Consider the following 18,984-nt stretch of genomic DNA (forward strand, 5'->3'; position numbering starts at 1 on the left):
GCAAGGCGCCATTAGCCTTACAGTGCTTGTAAATAAAGTCTCATTTGTATCGTCAAGAGCGATGTACCACAATAATGGAATAAAGTTAAGTATCCGAGGAGCTGCATACTTTTCTCTATAGCATTCACAAAGTATCCTGTTCCAGAACTCACGCCAGCCGGTGTGTGTGTGTGTACGCGTGCTTTCGGTTACCTGTCACTGTGGACTGGCTGTCTTGTCAGGCCACTACAGTTATACACAGTGATCAGAAACGCTCTGAAAGTCTTTAAGTGGCGTTGTGGTGTTGTGCTGAGAAATAATTTTTAAGAAAAAAATTCGACCCATTGTGGTATTTCTGAGTTATTTAGCATAGAAGTTAGCCAATCTGGTCGTCAGGCGCGTGAAATCAAGCACTTTCACGCTCTAAAATGAGGTAATGCACTGACATCTGTGCTCCTGTGAGTAACTACTTATTCACTTAATCAAATGCTAATTACTATTTAAAGGGTGTCTACTTATTCACTTAATCAACTGCTAATTACTATTTAAAAGGTGTCCTTTTCTGAAACGATAAATTCAAGCTTCGTATGCAAAATTTCCGTTTGTTCTGTTTGAGGAAGCCAAACGAAGAACAGGTTTCGAGATACTGCCCCTGGCAGGCTGCTTCGGTCTGCGCGCGCGACGATCTGATTAGCTAAGTTCAGTGCTAAATAGACCGGAAACGGCGCAACGTGTCGAATTTTTTTCTTAACGAATATTTTTCAGTACCAACTCCACTGCAGCAACCTTAAGAGATTTTCAGACTATTTCTTACCAGCCTGCGTAGCTTAATTACTTATGCAATGAGACAGTAAATAACACATGACTGATGTTGGAGAGAAGGGATGCAACGGGGAGTATCGCGTAATCCTGAATTAAGTATATCATTGTTGTCTGGTGTCGCATATTCAGCCCTTTCAATAACACCATCGCTGCTTCAGTTTTCTCCGATTCAAAATAAATAAGACACCACAATTTCTTCGTGTCGCACATTATAAATATTTCCAGTGTAAATAGTAATACAATACCACATTCTAAATGATCAATAAATTCTTTCAGTGAAGAAAGACTCTTTTCAAAGAAAGTATAACCATGAGTCGTATGGAGGTATATCAGACTACCTACACGTCACGTGGACGGTAACGATTCTTTCTACAAATTACGGGGAATTGGTGAATGCAGACCTACTTCCAAAAGTTCTCAGTACGTAGCTGCGTGCCATGCTATAAATGGTAATTCCTCATTGCCTGTTGAGACAAGCCCACTGAGTTTGTGAGTTTGTGTGTGTGTGTGGGGGAGGGGGGGAGGCGGCCAATTTTGGATATTTTTATCTTGCTAACCTTTGTATAATACGTTTTATAACGATCTTCGGATCATACTGAAGTCACAGTTGTATACCGACAAATTATTGTTTGTTCACACACATCCAGTGCTACATTTTATTAACATTTACTTATTCATGCTTCTGTGGCAAATATAAATGAAATTGTAAATATATTTCTGACACCTGAGTTCCCATTAATTTAATCACTGCCTTTCAACTTTCAGTTGAAATTACATTTTTCACATTCAATAGCTGTTTCATAAGTATGTTTCAAATAAATTTACATGACAGACTTGTGTTTCCAAAATCGCAACCCATGGTTGTATTCTTATCAAAAGCGAGTTCATTTAACTTTTAGTACTTTTAAAGAAATGATTCACTCATTATTGTAATAAAACTAATACTAGTTACTCTACAATAGCGTTTCAGCACCAATGAAACAAAATGACCAACGTGTCACCAGATCTTGCTGAACAAAAATCTGCTGTATCACATCCTTAAATAACGACGTATCACTTAATGGTATGACTCTTTATCTTTCCAAAGGTTTCAGCTGCGTAGATCGTGGTATTCTCTAATAGCTACCTAACTAGAGACATTAAGAAAATGATGATGAGTTAATCCATTATTATAGAATAGTTTTTTCGGCGAAAACCATAAATAGAGTATCACATCGATCAATCTTGGTCGCACTATCTGTATTGAAAGTTGTAAGTCGTCCCTACTAATTTATTGTTTTTATTAGTCAATAGACTTACCTGTTATTTGAACAAGAAGCATAGCTGAAAATCACACACACACACCAAAACTTAAGTATCACGAATCAGATTTATGCTGCTACTGGATTTTTCTACTCAGAAACATCACCCTCACCCAAATAAAAAAGCATTCATCTTTTTGCAGCAGTTTTCTACGACATACTCTTGTAAAAGTCCATTCTCTGTTATGACTGACTTAAAAAGAATAAAACGTCGAAGTCTGAGAAAGTAAGCTTAGAAAATGCGTGCGAATTTTTCCTGCATCCGATTTAATATAAGACAGGTTTGGAATTCTCGTCAAGCCCATCTGAGAGACTGAACTTATAATCATTGAAAAATTTAGTATCTGAAGAAATGTTTTTAACGTATAGTTGTACTGTACCTAGAAATGGTATAAAAAATATAGCAGACACTCTTTCATTAGTGTTAGTGAAAGAAGTTCTCGTGAAATCGAACATATTAAAATGGCGTCGTAATGAGGAGAAGTTTGGAAAGCTCTGTACTACAATTACACTTAGACCTCGGCTTCCAACGCTGGAACATATAGTTCTCTCCATATCAGACATCTACAAAGTTCTAAAGGCTCTTCATAAAAATCTTACAGTCAGTGCAAACGTAGATGAGGTAGGTAACTGGAAAAGGAAGCGAATGAGAAATTGTAAAACATGGACGGGCGACACCACCCTTTAGAACGTAACGCATACGCACTTCATGCGTCGCACGCGCTGTCTTTAAGAATAATGAGAAAAGGTTACACACTTGGAAGATCCCTGTAGACGTTGGAAGGTTACAGATAAATTATATGATAGTAAAAGACAGATCTAGAAACTCTACTTTAAACTTAAAAAACGTTTTCAGGAGCAGATGTTCAATGTGGTCATAATTTGTTATTCATGAAATTCAGCTGAATAAATTACGTAAAGTTAGGAAATTAAGGAAATGAGACATGAATAAACTGAAAGAACTGTAGGTTGTCGAGAGTTCCAGGGGAACCATTAAGTAACAGTTACCTGAAATACACAAATATAAAAATAATCACGTTGTTTTGAGATATTAAGTAGTGATGGAATCAGAGGAATAACTGAGCAAAAATACGAGGGCCTGTAGAAATATTTAAACAATAGTAGAGACATTAAATTTTGTTGATGTCAGGAGAATACATATTAGCGCAGCTTATGAGGCAGCAAAAAGGCAAAAACTACATAAAGTGTGGCACGACACTACACAACACACGAACACGACTAGATAATACAAACTAGGGAATTTGAAGTGCGGTTTTAAAAATTGTTATGTAGTACCATTGTTCTGATGTATAGTATAACTGTGTTTATAGAATTATATGCTTTCACATTATTTAACATTATAAGGAGTGAAACATGAGTATCTCCCTTCGTATGAAAAGTTCAAATAACAGAAATTCGGCCGGGTAACGTCTTCGACACCACGCTTGCTCTCTGAATTTGTGCCTTGAAAATGACAAGGTGTGTAGCGGTTGTCGAAGACTTCACCCAGCTGCGTTTCGTCAGTTATTTGAATGGCTGTGTGAGGTACTCCACAATTTCTGTTACAGGCCTCTAGAGGTTGTAAAGCGGACGTGGCACACAAAATTTTGATAAGGAATCCATATCTGGCTTAAATGGCTACACAGGATAATTGAAATGGCCTGGGAGTCGGGACAGGTTCCATCAGACTGGACAAAAGCAGTAATCACACCAATCTTTAAACATGGAAACAGAAAAGATTGTAACAACTACAGAGGTATCTCTTTAATCAGCGTTGTGGGTACAATCTTCTCAGGTATTGTTGAAAGGAAAGTGCGAGTATTAGTTGAGGACCAATTGGATGAAAATCAGTGTGGGTTTAGACCTCTTAGAGGTTGTCAGGACCAGATCTTTAGCTTACGGCAAATAACGGAGAAGTGTTATGAGTGGAACAGGGAATTGTATCTATGCTTTACAGATCTAGAAAAGGCATATGACTGGGTTCCTAGAAGGAAGTTATTGTCTGTTCTACAAGATTATGGAATACGAGGCAAACTTTTGCAAGAAATTAAAGGTCATTACACGGATAGTCAGGCAGCAGTTAGAGTTGACGGTAAATTGAGTTCATGGTTCAGAGTAGTTTCAGGGGTAAGACAAGGCTGCAACCTGTTTCCACTGTTGTTCATATTATTTATGGATCATATGTTGAAAACAATAGAAGGGCTGGGTGAGATTAAGATATGTGAACACAAAATAAGCAGTCTTGCATATGCGGATGACTTTGTTGTGATGGCAGATTCGATTGAAAGTTTGCAAAGTAATATCTCAGAGCTAGATCAGAAATGTAAGGACTATCGTATGAAGATCAGCATCTCCAAAACGAAAGTAATGTCAGTGGGAAAGAAATATAAATGGATTGAGTACCAAATAGGAGGAACAAAGTTAGAACAGGTGGACGGTTTCAAGTACTTAGGATGCATATTCTCACGGGATGGCAACATAGTGAAAGAACTGGAAGCGAGGTGTAGCAAAGCTAATGCAGTGAGCGCTCAGCTACGATCTACTCTCTTCTGCAAGAAGGAAGTCAGTACCAAGACTAAGTTATCTGTGCACCGTTCAATCTTTCGACCAACTTTGTTGTATGGGAGCGAAATCTGGGTGGATTCAGGTTACCTTATCAACAAGGTTGAGGTTACGGATATGAATGTAGCTAGGATGATTGCAGGTACTAGTAGATGGGAACAATGGCAGGAGGGTGTCCACAATGAGGAAATCAAAGAAAAACTGGGAATGAACTCTATAGATGTAGCAGTCAGGGCGAACAGGCTTAGATGGTGGGGTCATGTTACACGCATGAGAGAAGCAAGGTTACCCAAGAGACTCATGGATTCAGCAGTAGAGGGTAGGAGGAGTCGGGGCAGACCGAGGAGAAGGTACCTGGATTCGGTTAAGAATGATTTTGAAGTAATAGGTTTAACATTAGAAGAGGCACCAATGTTAGCATTGAATAGGGGATCATGGAGGAACTGTACAAGGGGGGCTATGCTCCAGACTGAACGCTGAAAGGCATAATCAGTCTTAAATGATGATGATGATGATGATGATGATGATGATGATGATGATGATCCTTATCTGGAAACGTACATCTGGAACGTAAACTATGTTCGCAGATCGGATCACTTTCCAAGCTCCCGCCTCTCGGTAGGCACGCAGCGCAGACTATGAGCTCAGCTGTGAGCTCTACGCGATGTGCTACACGCGGCGATTCAACTGTTAGCTGCACAAGCTGCACCTTGGAGACTCGCTCTCATACAAAGCCTGTGGCGCGTCCGTGGAGGGCCGCAGTCAACCCTCCCAGTCGCGAACGTACCCGCCTCTCCAGCCGATATTGAAGACGGACGAAATTGGTCTGTGATGTACTGAAGCGACTGGAGGACGTTCTACATCTACATCTACATCTACGTGATTACTCTGCAATTCACATATAAGTGCTTGGTAGAGGGTTTATCGAACCACAATCATACTATCTCTCTACCATTCCACTCCCGAACAGCGCGCGGGAAAAACGAACACCTAAACCTTTCTGTTCGAGCTCTGATTTCTCTTATTTTATTTTTTTGATCATTCCTACCTATGTAGGTTGGGCTCAATATAATATTTTCGCATTCGGGGGAGAAATTTGGTGACTGAAATTTCGTAAATAGATCTCGCCGCGACGTAAATCGTCTTTGCTTTAATGACTTCCATCCCAACTCGCGTATCATATCTACCACACTCTCTCCCCTATTGCGTGATAATACAAAACGAGCTGCCTTTTTTCAGCGCCCTATCGATGTCCTCCGTCAATGCCACCTGGTAAGGATCCCACACCTCGCAGCAATATTCTAACAGAGGACGAACGAGTGTAGTGTAAGCTGTCTCTTTAGTGGACTTGTTGCATCTTCTAAGTGTCCTGCCAATGAAACGCAACCTTTGGCTCGCCTTCCCCACAATATTATCTATGTGGTCTTTCCAACTGAAGTTGTTCGTAATTTTAACAGTTCTTCGTGCAGCTCTATAATTACGTATAGTATCGCGAAGCGGGCGATTTGTAAACGATCCGACTTTCAGACTTATTTTTAACGCAAATAGTACTTTTCCGGACATGGCTTCCTTGTCAAAACGTTATCTGCTAAGATCCCCCTAAAGTCCCTTTAAGCCCACCATAAAAACTATGAAACATACTTCGCAATCATTGACACGTGGACAGGTCTTTTACACCACTTCTTGCTTTAAAGTAAGTACCATTATCGATATACTACTACTACAGTATTATATACACTCTAATGCACACTCAACTTAATCTCGTGCATCCAAGCTGTTGACAAGGACAGCATGCAGAGCAATTGAGAAGAAAACTGAAGATCTGTTAGATGACGACCAGTTTGGCTTTAGGAAAGCTAAAGGTACCAGGGAGGCAGTTCTGACACTGCGGTTCATTAAGGAAGAAAGACTGAAGAAAAATAAAGTCACGTTTATAGGATTTGGTGATCTAAAGAAAAACGTTCGACAATGTGAAATAGTTCAAGATGTTTGAAATTCTGAGAAAAACTTGATTTAGCTACAAGGAAAGACGGGTGACGCACAGTGTGTACAAAAAGCAACAGGGAAATATTAACAGTGGAAGACCAAGAACGAAGTGCTCGAATTAAAAAAGAGTATAAGAAAGGGATGTAGTCTTTCGATCCCACCGTTCTGTCTACACCTCGAAGAAGCAATGACGGAAATATAAGGAAGGTTTAATAATGGGATTAAAATTCAAAGTCAAAGGATGTATATGATAAGATTCGCTGATGACATTACTACATGCAGCGAAAGTGAAGAAGAAACTCTCTACAGGAAAACTGAAAAACTTTCAGCTACTATGCGAAAAAGGAGGATAAATTTTTATGGTCATCTTCTCAGAATAAATTCCAAAAGATTAACTAAACAAATTTTTGACTTTTTCCTTAAACGCAAAACGAAACCCAACTGGGTTAAAGAAACTGAGAAAGACCTAGTAGAATTAAAGATTTCAAGAAATTCACTTACGTACTAAATTAATTATCTATATACAAAATTAATTACTAAACATGAAAACATAAGGTTCCAAGACAAATCCACACAAAAGTTCAAACGCTTTATTTCGGAAAGTTGAGAGGAAAAGAAGATCAGAAAGAATGAAGAAATGCTGGGCCCTGAGAAAAGAACAGCGCACAAAGAAATGATTGATCGAGCGTACCCCAAATAGGGTGAAACGAAAGAAGAAGAAGAAGAATTAAAATTCTGAAAACTACAGAGCTTTTACTGACAGTAAATCGCAGAAAGGCGAAAGTAATTAGAAGTAGCATAAATGAGAACAGCAGGAAGCATAACATCTAAATTGTGGATCACGTAGAAGTTAAGGAATGCTGCTACCTAGGCAGCAAAATAACCTATGATAGATGGAGCAAGGTTGGCACAAAAAGTAGATTAGTACTGGTGAAGAGGGCATCGTGGGCGAGTAAAGTCTATTAGCAACAAACATAGGATCGTGGGGAAGAAATTTCTGAGAATGTACGTTTGGAGTACAGGATGGTGTTGTTATGGATCATGGGCGGTGGGAAAACCGGAACAGAAGAAAACCGAAGCGTTTGAGCTGTGCTACAGAAAATCTTTGGAAATCAGGTGGTCTGATAGCGAATGAGGAGATTCTCAGCTGAATCAATGAAGAAAGGAACATGTGGAAAACTGACAAGGCGAAGGGACAGGATCATAGGACATGTGCTAAGGCATCCTTGGTACTAAGGGGAACTACAGAAGGTAAAAACTGTAGTGGAATATTGAGCTTAGAATGCATTCACCTAAAAAATGAGGACGTAGGGTGTAAGTGGTTGGTTGGTTGGTTGGTTGGTTGGTTTGGGGAAGGAGACCAGACAGCGTGGTCATCGGTCTCATCGGATTAGGGAAGGATGGGGAAGGAGGTCGGCCGTGCCCTTTCAGAGGAACCAACCGGGCATTTGCCTGGAGTGATTTAGGGAAATCACGGAAAACCTAAATCAGGATGGCCGGACGCGGGATTGAATCGTCGTCCTCCCGAATGCGAGTCCAGTGTCTAACCACTGCGCCACCCCGCTCGGTAGGGTGTAAGTGCTACTCTGAAATGAAGAACTGGCGCAGGAGACGATTTACTGGCAGGCCTCATAAAACCAATCAAGAGACTAATAACTCAAAAATAAATAAATAAATAAAATTTAAATAATTAGGTCTTTCCCTTCAAAAAAAATTGTATGCTCTGGTCTGCCACAAAATGATGAAATCTGGAGACTGGTCGTAGAAAAATAAAGATTTATAACAGCTTTTTAGTGATGGATATACTTTTGTATTTTATCAGAGCTTTGGAGCACGGCGTTTAGAAGATTTCAGGCCGGTTTTCATTCCTTGAAATCAGTGATGCCTTCGACAGCTAATAGGCTAACTCTGACGTACTGAGAGACAAAACGTAATATCCTCGAAGGAGGAGCGGTTCAGCTTATCCTACGGTGACGGACGCGTAACTATTGTTGCTCACCATCCTGCAGACCTTAAACTAGTAGCGTCTGTTACTGAACTGCAGGTGTAATGGTTCAGGGCTTCGTTTGGCACTCCGAAAAGATCAATTTTCTGCCCACAGATGTTTCTCCAATACTTCAAAAGAAGGCCCTGAGCACTATGGGACTAAACATCTGAGTTCATAAGTCCCCTATAACTTAGAACTACTTAAACCTAATTAACCTAAGGTCGTCATACACATCCATGCCCGAGGCAGGATTCGAACCGGCGACCGTAGCGGTCGCGCGGTTCCAGACTGTAGCGCCTAGCACTGCTAGGCCACTCCAGCAGGCAATACTTCAAAAACTGCACAATTTTTTATCTGATTGTGTCATAATGACCAATAACAAGTGCCTGAACACAGGAAAGATGTGATAGTTACTAAGATCTGATTAGCGATTTAGTTTCAAAGAAGGCTTCATATTGACACTTAGGTTTTTTATTCTACGAAACCTGCACTGACCCTACGTAGCGACTAGAGGGTGAAGTGAAACGAGATGGACTCGTGACACTGGATGTGGTGTCAACCGCCAGACACCACACTTGCTAGGTGGTAGCTTTAAATCGGCCGCGGTCCATTAGTACATGGCGGACCCGCGTGTCGCCACTGTCAGTGATCGCAGACCGAGCGCCACCACACGGCAGGTCTAGAGAGACGGACTAGGAATCGTCCCCAGTTGTACGACGACTTTGCTAGCGACTACACTGACGAAGCCTTTCTCTCATTTGCCGAGAGATAGTTAGAATAACCTTCAGCTAAGTCCATGGCTACGACCTAGCAAGGAGCCATTAACCATTTCTAGAGAGAGTCTCAATTGTATCATCAAGAATGCTGTATACAAATGATGGATTAAAGTTAAGTATTCCAGCAGCTACGTACTTTTCTTTATAGCATTCATTACGTATCCTGTTCCAGACCTCACGCCAGTCTGCGTTAGATAAATAGCGTGCATTTCGGCCTCCTCTAACTACAAGGTGTTGGCACATCTGCCAACACATCACTGGACGCTGTGTAGCCTATAGGCTGGCGCTTCAGCACCCGCCAGTCGCTGTGATTGATGAACCGAAGCGGAGAGCTGAGGCAGCGTGGAATGACGTACCCGTATCTGTCATGCAGGCGGAGTTGGACTCAGTGCGCCGCTCCATTAGAGCCATCGTTTCTGTCGCAGGTGGGGCAGCTAATTTCGCACCGTATTTATAACCAAATCAGCCACAATATCTTACAAATTTCATCAGGCTTTCTCCCTACTGTATTGTAGATGCATAAAAAATTTAATTTATATATTTCCTATTCTACTTCGTGATGCAATTTAAATGGCCAACACTGTCCATTGAACGCTATTCGCTCAACCACTGAAGCTAATATAAAGGTTACGAAATTGCATGGCTATTCAACGTACATGTCACTATGATATAAAGTTATCCATAAATTTGCGCGCGGCTACTGATTCAAGACAAGTCAAAGCCTAGCTGAACGAATCGAAAATGAGCATAAGGAGAGTCATGAGAGAAGCACTCACTCAATGATTTAGAAAGTAAAATTTTGCCAGGCGATCAGAGTAAAAGCCCTAAGACGTTTTGGTCTTACGTAAAATCATGAAGCGGTTCAAGATCCTCTCTTCTTTCACCCAGCGTCTACACAAACACAGAAACGAAAGACAACAGAGAGAAGGCCGAAAACAAAATTCGGTCTTACGAAATTGTTTCACCGTGGAAGGTTGTAACATGGTCCCTCTTTTCAATCATCGTACGAAGGTCTAAATGGCAGATAGTGAGATAACCGATCGGGTAAAGGCATCAGCACCATATGATATACCTACATGATTCTACAAAGATTATGCGAAAGAACTTGCTCCCCTTCTAACAGCAGTTTGCCATAGACAAAATCGGCGGATGCAAAGATACTTTCCGGAGTATCCCAAGGAAGTGTGACAGTACCATTACTGTTTACAGTACGTGTACGTGATCTAGAAGAAAGTGTCGGAAGCTCATTAAGGCTTTGTAATATAACTGAGCACCTACAGCCTTCCTAACGTTGTTATTTATTATGTTGCTACCAGTTTCATTGCTTCAGTACTCCATCTTCTTGCCTTAACTGACGCTGAGGGGGTTAACTCCAGTCGTATACACTATTCCTCGGTGGCCAACCTCTATGAACTGATTTTCGCAGACTACCTCTACTACGCTGTGTCGCCAACCATCAACTATGATCAACTACCATCAGTTGGTAGACGATGGCTGGAGACCAAATATCAATTCCAGTAGGTGTAGCTTCAAAACAGGTTTAGTAGCGACATATTTCCAAAAAACGTTTCATCCTCTATTTCACCCCCGTAGTGGTGGATTTTAGAAACATCCAGAATGAGATTTTCACTCTGCAGCGGAGTGAGCGCTGATATGAAACTTCCTGGCAGATTAAAACTGTGTGCCCGACCGAGACTCGAACTCGGGACGTTTGCCTTTCGCGGGCAAGTGCTCTACCAACTGAGCTACCGAAGCACGACTCACGCCCGGTACTCACAGCTTTACTTCTGCCAGTATCTCATCTCCTACCTTCCAAACTTTACAGAAGCTCTCCTGCGAAACTTGCAGAACTAGCACTCCTGAAAGAAAGGATATTGCGGAGACATGGCTTAGCCACAGCCTGGGGGATGTTTCCAGAATGAGATTTTCACTCTGCAGCGGAGTGTGCGCTGATATGAAACTTCCTGGCAGATTAAAACGGTGTGCCCGACCGAGACTCGAACTCGGGACCTTTGCCTTTCGCGTGCAAGTGCTCTACCAACTGAGCTACCGAAGCACGACTCACGCCCGGTACTCACAGCTTTACTTCTGCCAGTATCTCATCTCCTACCTTCCAAACTTTACAGAAGCTCTCCTGCGAAACTTGCAGAACTAGCACTCCTGAAAGAAAGGATATTGCGGAGACATGGCTTAGCCACAGCCTGGGGGATGTTTCCAGAATGAGATTTTCACTCTGCAGCGGAGTGTGCGCTGATATGAAACTTCCTGGCAGATTAAAACTGTGTGCCCGACCGAGAATCGAACTCGGGACCTTTGCCTTTCGCGGGCAAGTGCTCTACCAACTGAGCTACCGAAACACGACTCACGCCCGGTACTCACAGCTTTACTTCTGCCAGTATCTCATCTTTTAGAAACATCCTTTCTTAAACGACGCCCACAGTATAAGGTCACCACCATCTGCAGACTTCCAGTTTCTGTCCAGAGTGGTTTGTGCCGGGCGATGAAGAGTCAGTGAGTGAGTGGCTTGGTTGCCTCAGTTACTTTTATACACAGTGGTCGGCCAAAATATTATAACCACAGCCCACCGTGACGTTTGATGCATCGTGGTTACGCTTCGGGCACCTGACGTGGTAAGAAAAGTATGTAGGCGCAGCAGGCACGGTCTAGGGATCATCCTAGCGAATGTATGGGCTGCAGTGGGGAAATCCACTGAGATAAGCGCAACTTACAAGGGGCAGATTATTATTACGCAGAGCCGGTAAACGAGTATCTCTCGAACGCGGCGAAGCTGTTCGAAAGTTACATGCTGGTGCCTTAGGCATCTACGGAAAGAGGTAGCAGGACAGTGAAATTACCACTAACTGCTAAATACCTGGGAGTGCACTACTCTTCAAAGAAAGTGGGGCGTGAAGGCTTGCCTGCTCTGTAAAGTAGGAGACATGGTGACTCGTGGCATCACCGCCGAAAGAGCACAATGCTGGAGCACGACCGAGCGGGGTGGCGCAGTGGTCAGACACTGGACTCGCATTCGGGAGGACGACGGTTCAATCCCGCGTCCGGCCATCCTGATTTAGGTTTTCCGTGATTTCCCTAAATCACTCCAGGCAAATGCCGGGATGGTTCCTCTGAAAAGGCACGGCCGACTTCCTTCCCAATCCTTCCCTAATCCGATGAGACCGATGACCACGCTGTCTGGTCTCCTTCCCCAAACCAACCAACCAACCAACCAGGAGCACGCACAAGTGTTTCGGAGCACACCGTTCACAGCACATTGTTGAACATGGAGCCCTCCGCAGTAGTCCAGCTCTACACGTTCACATGTTGACCCAACGACATTGTCAATTACGATTTCACTGGGTACCGGACCATCGGGATTCCACCGTCGATCATTGGAAACGTGTCGGCTCTTCGGGTGATTCACATTTTTGCCACACTAGATCGATGATCGTCTCCACAGACGCCGTCATCGAGGTGAACAGCGTCGAAACGCGCTGCGCGACACGGACGCACTTTGCTAGGAGCATTATTATGCTACAGGAGACATTCTCCCGCGCTTGCGTGGTACCTGTGGTAGTAATCGAAGATACGATAACAGCTGCCAGTCACCTGCATTCTGTGAAGCTTGATGTCTTGCCCAAAGCCTGATGTCTTCTTTCAGCAGTATAATTGTCCGTGTCTCGGAGCCAGAACCGTGCTTGGGGAGCATAATAATGAACTCGCGCTGATGTCTCGGTCACCAAATTCGCCTGGTCTAAATCTCATGGAATTCATACGGGTCGCTATCGGGCGCCGTCACCGTGTACGCAAATCAGCGACCCGTTTTCTACGCGGGTTATTTGACCCGTGCGTAGACATCTAATGCCACATACCTCTACAAACCTACTAACGAACTGTGGGATCCTTGATACGCAGAATAAGTGACGTATTTCTTTCCAAAGACGGACAAACAAGCTGTTAAGAAGGTGGTCATAACATTTTGTCTCATCAGAGTATAGAGACTGCAAAACATCGCACGGCCGGGTTGCCACCATTCGCTACGATGGAAAGTCAAAATGCCATTATAATATCATTCTTGTCATAGAATTGAATATTACAATAAATAATTAAAAATGGTTCAAATGGCTCTGAGCACTATGAAACTTAACGTCGAAAGTCATCGGTCTCCTAGAACTTAGAACTACTTAAACCTAACTAACCTAAGGCCATCACAAACATCCATACCCGAGGCAGGATTCGAACCTGCGACCGTAGCAGTGGCGTGGTTCCGGACTGAAGCGCCTAGAACCGCTCCGCCACCGCGGTTGGCTAAATAATTTTAAAAAACCTGAAAACGTATTTCTTGGGGTTATGCTAGTTAACACAGAACTAAAACTTCATACACGCATCTTATGATAAGCTAACCAACATTTATCGCACTCATCTTCAAGTCCGTGTATTCTTCACTTTTTATAAGAGAAAAGAATGTTCAAGAGCTACCTGAAATCCAACATCTGAAGTTCTTTCAGAGACTGATTCACTGTTTTTGGTTGACGTCGTACGTAACCGAGACAATACCTGGCCACATGCACTAAGGCATGTGTACACATTCTTCGCTGGACAACGGCTACCGTTGCTCAACTGACCTACATGTGGCTTGACATGTCACCCTTTGGTCATAACTAAGTTGTACAGATTGAATGTTTCACCCCGCAGCTGAATGTAAAACTGTGTACCGCGCGAGTTTTCTTTCGGTTCGGTCCTATTTATTTGCAATTTTTCTCGTTGTACTTCAACGCTGCATGTAAGGTGGATATGGTTTTATCGTCAGCAGTAATACTGACGTGCTACTGCAACGCAGGTGAGGTGATGATGTGAGAGCGTATATTGCGAGGCATTTGTAGACGCCAGCAGGAGTCAATCCAAAATTCAGGCTTGAAAAAGCTACTTTTTCTGTACGAAATACAGATTACCAGAATCCAATACCAGAGGTGGTCTAACAGTTATTAAAGTTTCTGTACTGTTATTACAATAAGCAGCAAATTAATTGGAAAAAGAAACAAATGCCAGTGGATACGCTACTGACAGTGTACAAATCCTCCCTATGTCGTACGAAGTTTGCCAGTGATTCTTGTCGGGCGCCACGTAATTCAATCGGTGTTAGGGCGTACTTCTTGTCCAAACTCCGTGTCAATCATGCTCTCGGTTTTTAGTATTATACAAAATCGTATGTGTTAAACTGAGTAACTGTGTATTAATTTACGGCGTTTATTAGTACACGCAACATAATGACGTCCCAAACTATCGTTTAACGTCGATTTACTATCCGCACTTCCATCTATAACCAAACAGTTTGTTTCCATGTCAGAACTTCTCCAGAGGCACAACTTTATCTTCTGCGAGGGACGATACCAACGGGAGGAACACAAGAACAAACGGGAGACTGTCCTATGTGTCAATTCACAAAGTTAATTTAAGAATGGATAATCTCTTCCATGCAGTGTATGGTGAAAAGGGAAGCTCAGTTTAACTGTACAGCTCCTATGCCACTGTCTACGCACTCGTGACTACTCTGAAAAAGCACGGTGAGGTCCATTTGGTGTGGGAATCTCGGAACGGGACCGGGATTCAACCACGAAACCTTGTCTTTGGGCGGCTACGCTTTTGTCGGCAGTGCTATCCACAGACGACTCAATAACCGCGCACTCAGTTTCGCTTCTGTGAGTATTTCATTACCAACTTTCCAAAGTTTACAGGAACTTTCCAGAATACCTTAAGGGGCCCCGTTCGGCCAAGAGACCCTTATACAATATCGTATCAAACATTCTAGTATCAGACGATGAGCTGAGCGGTCGAAACCGCCGGTTAATAACTGTTTCCATTCACCTATAGCTACGGTTGTCAGGCTCAAAAATAGAAAATACAACCTTATTCTCATCATCATGACCTACCGAGACGATACTTCAGGTATGTTCTACGTTCATCCACGTCTCTCACAAATAGTAAATGTGGTTCCGTTCATCTGTCCATAATTCAATGGTTCGCAGATAACGCCGTCTCCATAAAACGACGTCACCCCTGTGTATCAAGATGCTATTGCCTCCACGTCGAAAACATTTAACATACATTTTTTTTAAATCTATGTATGTTAGAGGTATTGTCCCGACAGACTAACTCACTCACTGACCCATCATCGTCCAGCCCAAAGCACTAAAGAACAGAAAGTTGAAATTTGCAGATGATGTGAAGCATACACTGCAAGGCCCCGTTTAAGTGGCGACTTTTCGAATTTCCGCCACTAAGGGAGAGAAATAGGGTATTAAATGTTTTTGAAAACTGTCGTTATCACGGCAATTTTGAAAATACAAGTACGAAAATTTGTATACTATTCCTCAAACAGAAATAAAACAGTACGTGTTTCAGCATTTTTGGAAATTCAGCCACTACGGGGGAAGATTAGGGGATGAATATTTCTAAGTAAATATTTCGCTACGTTAAAAAAAATTTACGGATAAATCTGTGAAATCTGATTTTTCACTTCCGTGTTATATACACAGAAATATGTGTTAAGGGATGAGTTTTCTACGGAAATACCACCACAAGAACGCAAAAGACATGATTAACAAAAGCCTAGGACTCCAGCTACCAGAATCGCTTTTTGGTCAGAAGTACATTCGGCAAAATACCATACTTCTATCACCTTATTTAGCGTGAAAAGCTTAGAAGGTGTTGAAATTTGTTAACAACATAAACATTTGATTAAGGAAAAATAGGAAAAAAAAACTTTGTAGGTCATACACTCTAGGCGAACGAAGCAGCGGGCGCTAAACTAGTATTTTATAAAATTTAACTCTCCGAAAATTACCAAATCTGGATCTTCGTCCACTACAGCAAGCACTTTGTCAATAAATTTTTGACGATTCGTTACGTAAATGCATGTACTTTCCTTCGTATCAGATTTCAGTCGAAGTCATTTACACTTTCTGAAAGCTTCTGTCGCGATTTTTCTTTCTTGGGAGACTTTGAAGAGAGTGTGACGTTATACCCACTTAGCACACGTTACACTGAAGAGTGACGAACACCTGTAGATGTGGCTGTTTTCAAAGGAGTATCGGCCATTGACTGCTGTGGACTCAATCGCGGGCACAACAGCTCCGTTTTATACACGTTAGGAACCCCGGGTTTCTCTGAAAAACTTTATGATTTCTTCTTTGATCGCTTCTGGTGTGAGCTCAGAATTGATATGATGACTTTTCTCGCTGTTTCTGTGGAGGTTGATGTAATGGGTTTACTTGTACGCTACACCAATGAAAAAAAAATGTGTTGCTATTGGATGGCACAGAAACAATGAATGCTGAATGTGAGTACAAACAACAGGGACGGTTACGTTAATAAGCCACGACTAGTGTTTCAAAGGTTTCTTCAGATGAACTTCTCAATCTGATGCTGCAATCACCGCTGCGTAACAACACAGTCACACTGACGTCCTTATGTCTGCTACGGACGCGACCATGCCCACGGGAGCAAGCGCCACTTTCTAGGTCACCCTTCGAAGGCAACACGGTGATCACTTGCCCTGACGTGTTTAAAGGCCGTCTCTCATGTCTGTCGATGGAGCATATACAGGGTGTTTCAAAAATGACCGGTATATTTGAAACGGCAATAAAAACTAAACGAGTAGCGATAGAAATACACCGTTTGTTGCAATATGCTTGGGACAACAGTACATTTTCAGGCGGACAAACTTTCGAAATTACAGTAGTTACAATTTTCAACAACAGATGGCGCTGCAAGTGGCGTGAAAGGTATAGAACACAGCGCAGTCTGTGGGTGCGCCATTCTGTACGTCGTCTTTCTGCTGTAAGCGTGTGCTGTTCACAACGTGCAAGTGTGCTGTAGACAACATGGTTTATTCCTTAGAACAGAGGATTTTTCTGGTGTTGGAATTCCACCGCCTAGAACACAGTGTTGTTGCAACAAGACAAAGTTTTCAACGGAGGTTTAATGTAACCAAAGGACCGAAAAGCGATACAATAAAGGATCTGTTTGAAAAATTTCAACGGACTGGGAACGTGACGTATGAACGTGCTGGAAAGGTAGGGCGACCGCGTACGGCAACCACAGAGGGCAACGCGCAGCTAGTGCAGCAGGTGATCCAACAGCGGCCTCGGGTTTCCGTTCGCCGTGTTGCAGCTGCGGTCCAAATGACGCCAACGTCCACGTATCGTCTCATGCGCCAGAGTTTACACCTCTATCCATACAAAATTCAAACGCGGCAACCCCTCAGCGCCGCTACCATTGCTGCACGAGAGACATTCGCTAACGATATAGTGCACAGGATTGATGACGGCGATATGCATGTGGGCAGCATTTGGTTTACTGACGAAGCTTATTTTTACCTGGACGGCTTCGTCAATAAACAGAACTGGCGCATATGGGGAACCGATAAGCCCCATGTTGCAGTCCCATCGTCCCTGCATCCTCAAAAAGTACTGGTCTGGGCCGCCATTTCTTCCAAAGGAATCATTGGCCCATTTTTCAGATCCGAAACGATTACTGCATCTGCATCTGGACATTCTTCGTGAATTTGTGGCGGTACAAACTCCTTAGACGACACTGCGAACACCTCGTGGTTTATGCAAGATGGTGCCCGGCCACATCGCACGGCCGACGTCTTTAATTTCCTGAATGAATATTTCGATGATCGTGTGATTGCTTTGGGCTATCCGACACATACAGGAGGCGGCGTGGATTGGCCTCCCTATTCGCCAGACATGAACCCCTGTGACTTCTTTCTGTGGGGACACTTGAAAGACCAGGTGTACCGCCAGAATCCAGAAACAATTGAACAGCTGAAGCAGTACATCTCATCTGCATATGAAGCCATTCCGCCAGACACGTTGTCAAAGGTTTCGGGTAATTTCATTCAGAGACTACGCCATATTATTGCTACGCATGGTGGATATGTGGAAAGTATCGTACTATAGAGTTTCCCAGACCGCAGCGCCATCTGTTGTTGAAAATTGTAACTACTGTAATTTCGAAAGTTTGTCTGCCTGAAAATGTACTGTTGTCCCAAGCATATTGCAACAAACGGTGTATTTCTATCGCTACTCGTTTAGTTTTTATAGCCGTTTCAAATATACCGGTCATTTTTGAAACACCCTGTATCACTGCTTATTACAACGTTTGTGTTTGTACACTGACCGTACGTTACATTATAGTGTCCTTCAAACATGCATGTGCGTCTGAACAACATTGTAATTTAGGACTGAAGTAATCCGTGACATTCCACTCTTGACTCGCTCGCTTTGCGCATGGCCTGGTTGTGACATTGTGTGTTAAGCGCGCTCGGCCTACGAAGAAAAACATAGGGCACTGTTTAATACGTCTACACATACTTATGATGCACCTCCTTATTCCTCCTTATGGTTATTCCCCACGCTTCTCTTGGAATTGCCGTAGTTGGGAGTTCTCCACATCGTCGTTAAAAGGAATAACAGAAGGCGAACAGCCCAGACTTGTTGATATTTGAATAGACACGAACGTAAAAAACCACACACGCCAGGTTAGTTATAAAATATTTCCGCTAATT

The 18,984-nt window shown here is 42.8% G+C and overlaps 1 protein-coding gene and 1 non-coding gene across 2 annotated transcripts in view; both read right to left on the reverse strand.

The window, feature by feature from the left end:
• Positions 1–18,984, reverse strand: part of LOC126092519 (uncharacterized) — a 224,392-nt gene that overhangs the window by 191,322 nt on the left and 14,086 nt on the right. The gene's annotated exons all lie outside the window — the stretch shown is intronic.
• Trnas-cga (transfer RNA serine (anticodon CGA)) lies at positions 11,696–11,770 on the reverse strand. Its single transcript has one exon. It is a non-coding gene; the product is annotated as a tRNA-Ser (tRNA).

Source organism: Schistocerca cancellata, chromosome 7 (genome assembly GCF_023864275.1).
Source record: "Schistocerca cancellata isolate TAMUIC-IGC-003103 chromosome 7, iqSchCanc2.1, whole genome shotgun sequence".
Lineage (NCBI taxonomy): Eukaryota > Metazoa > Arthropoda > Insecta > Orthoptera > Acrididae > Schistocerca > Schistocerca cancellata.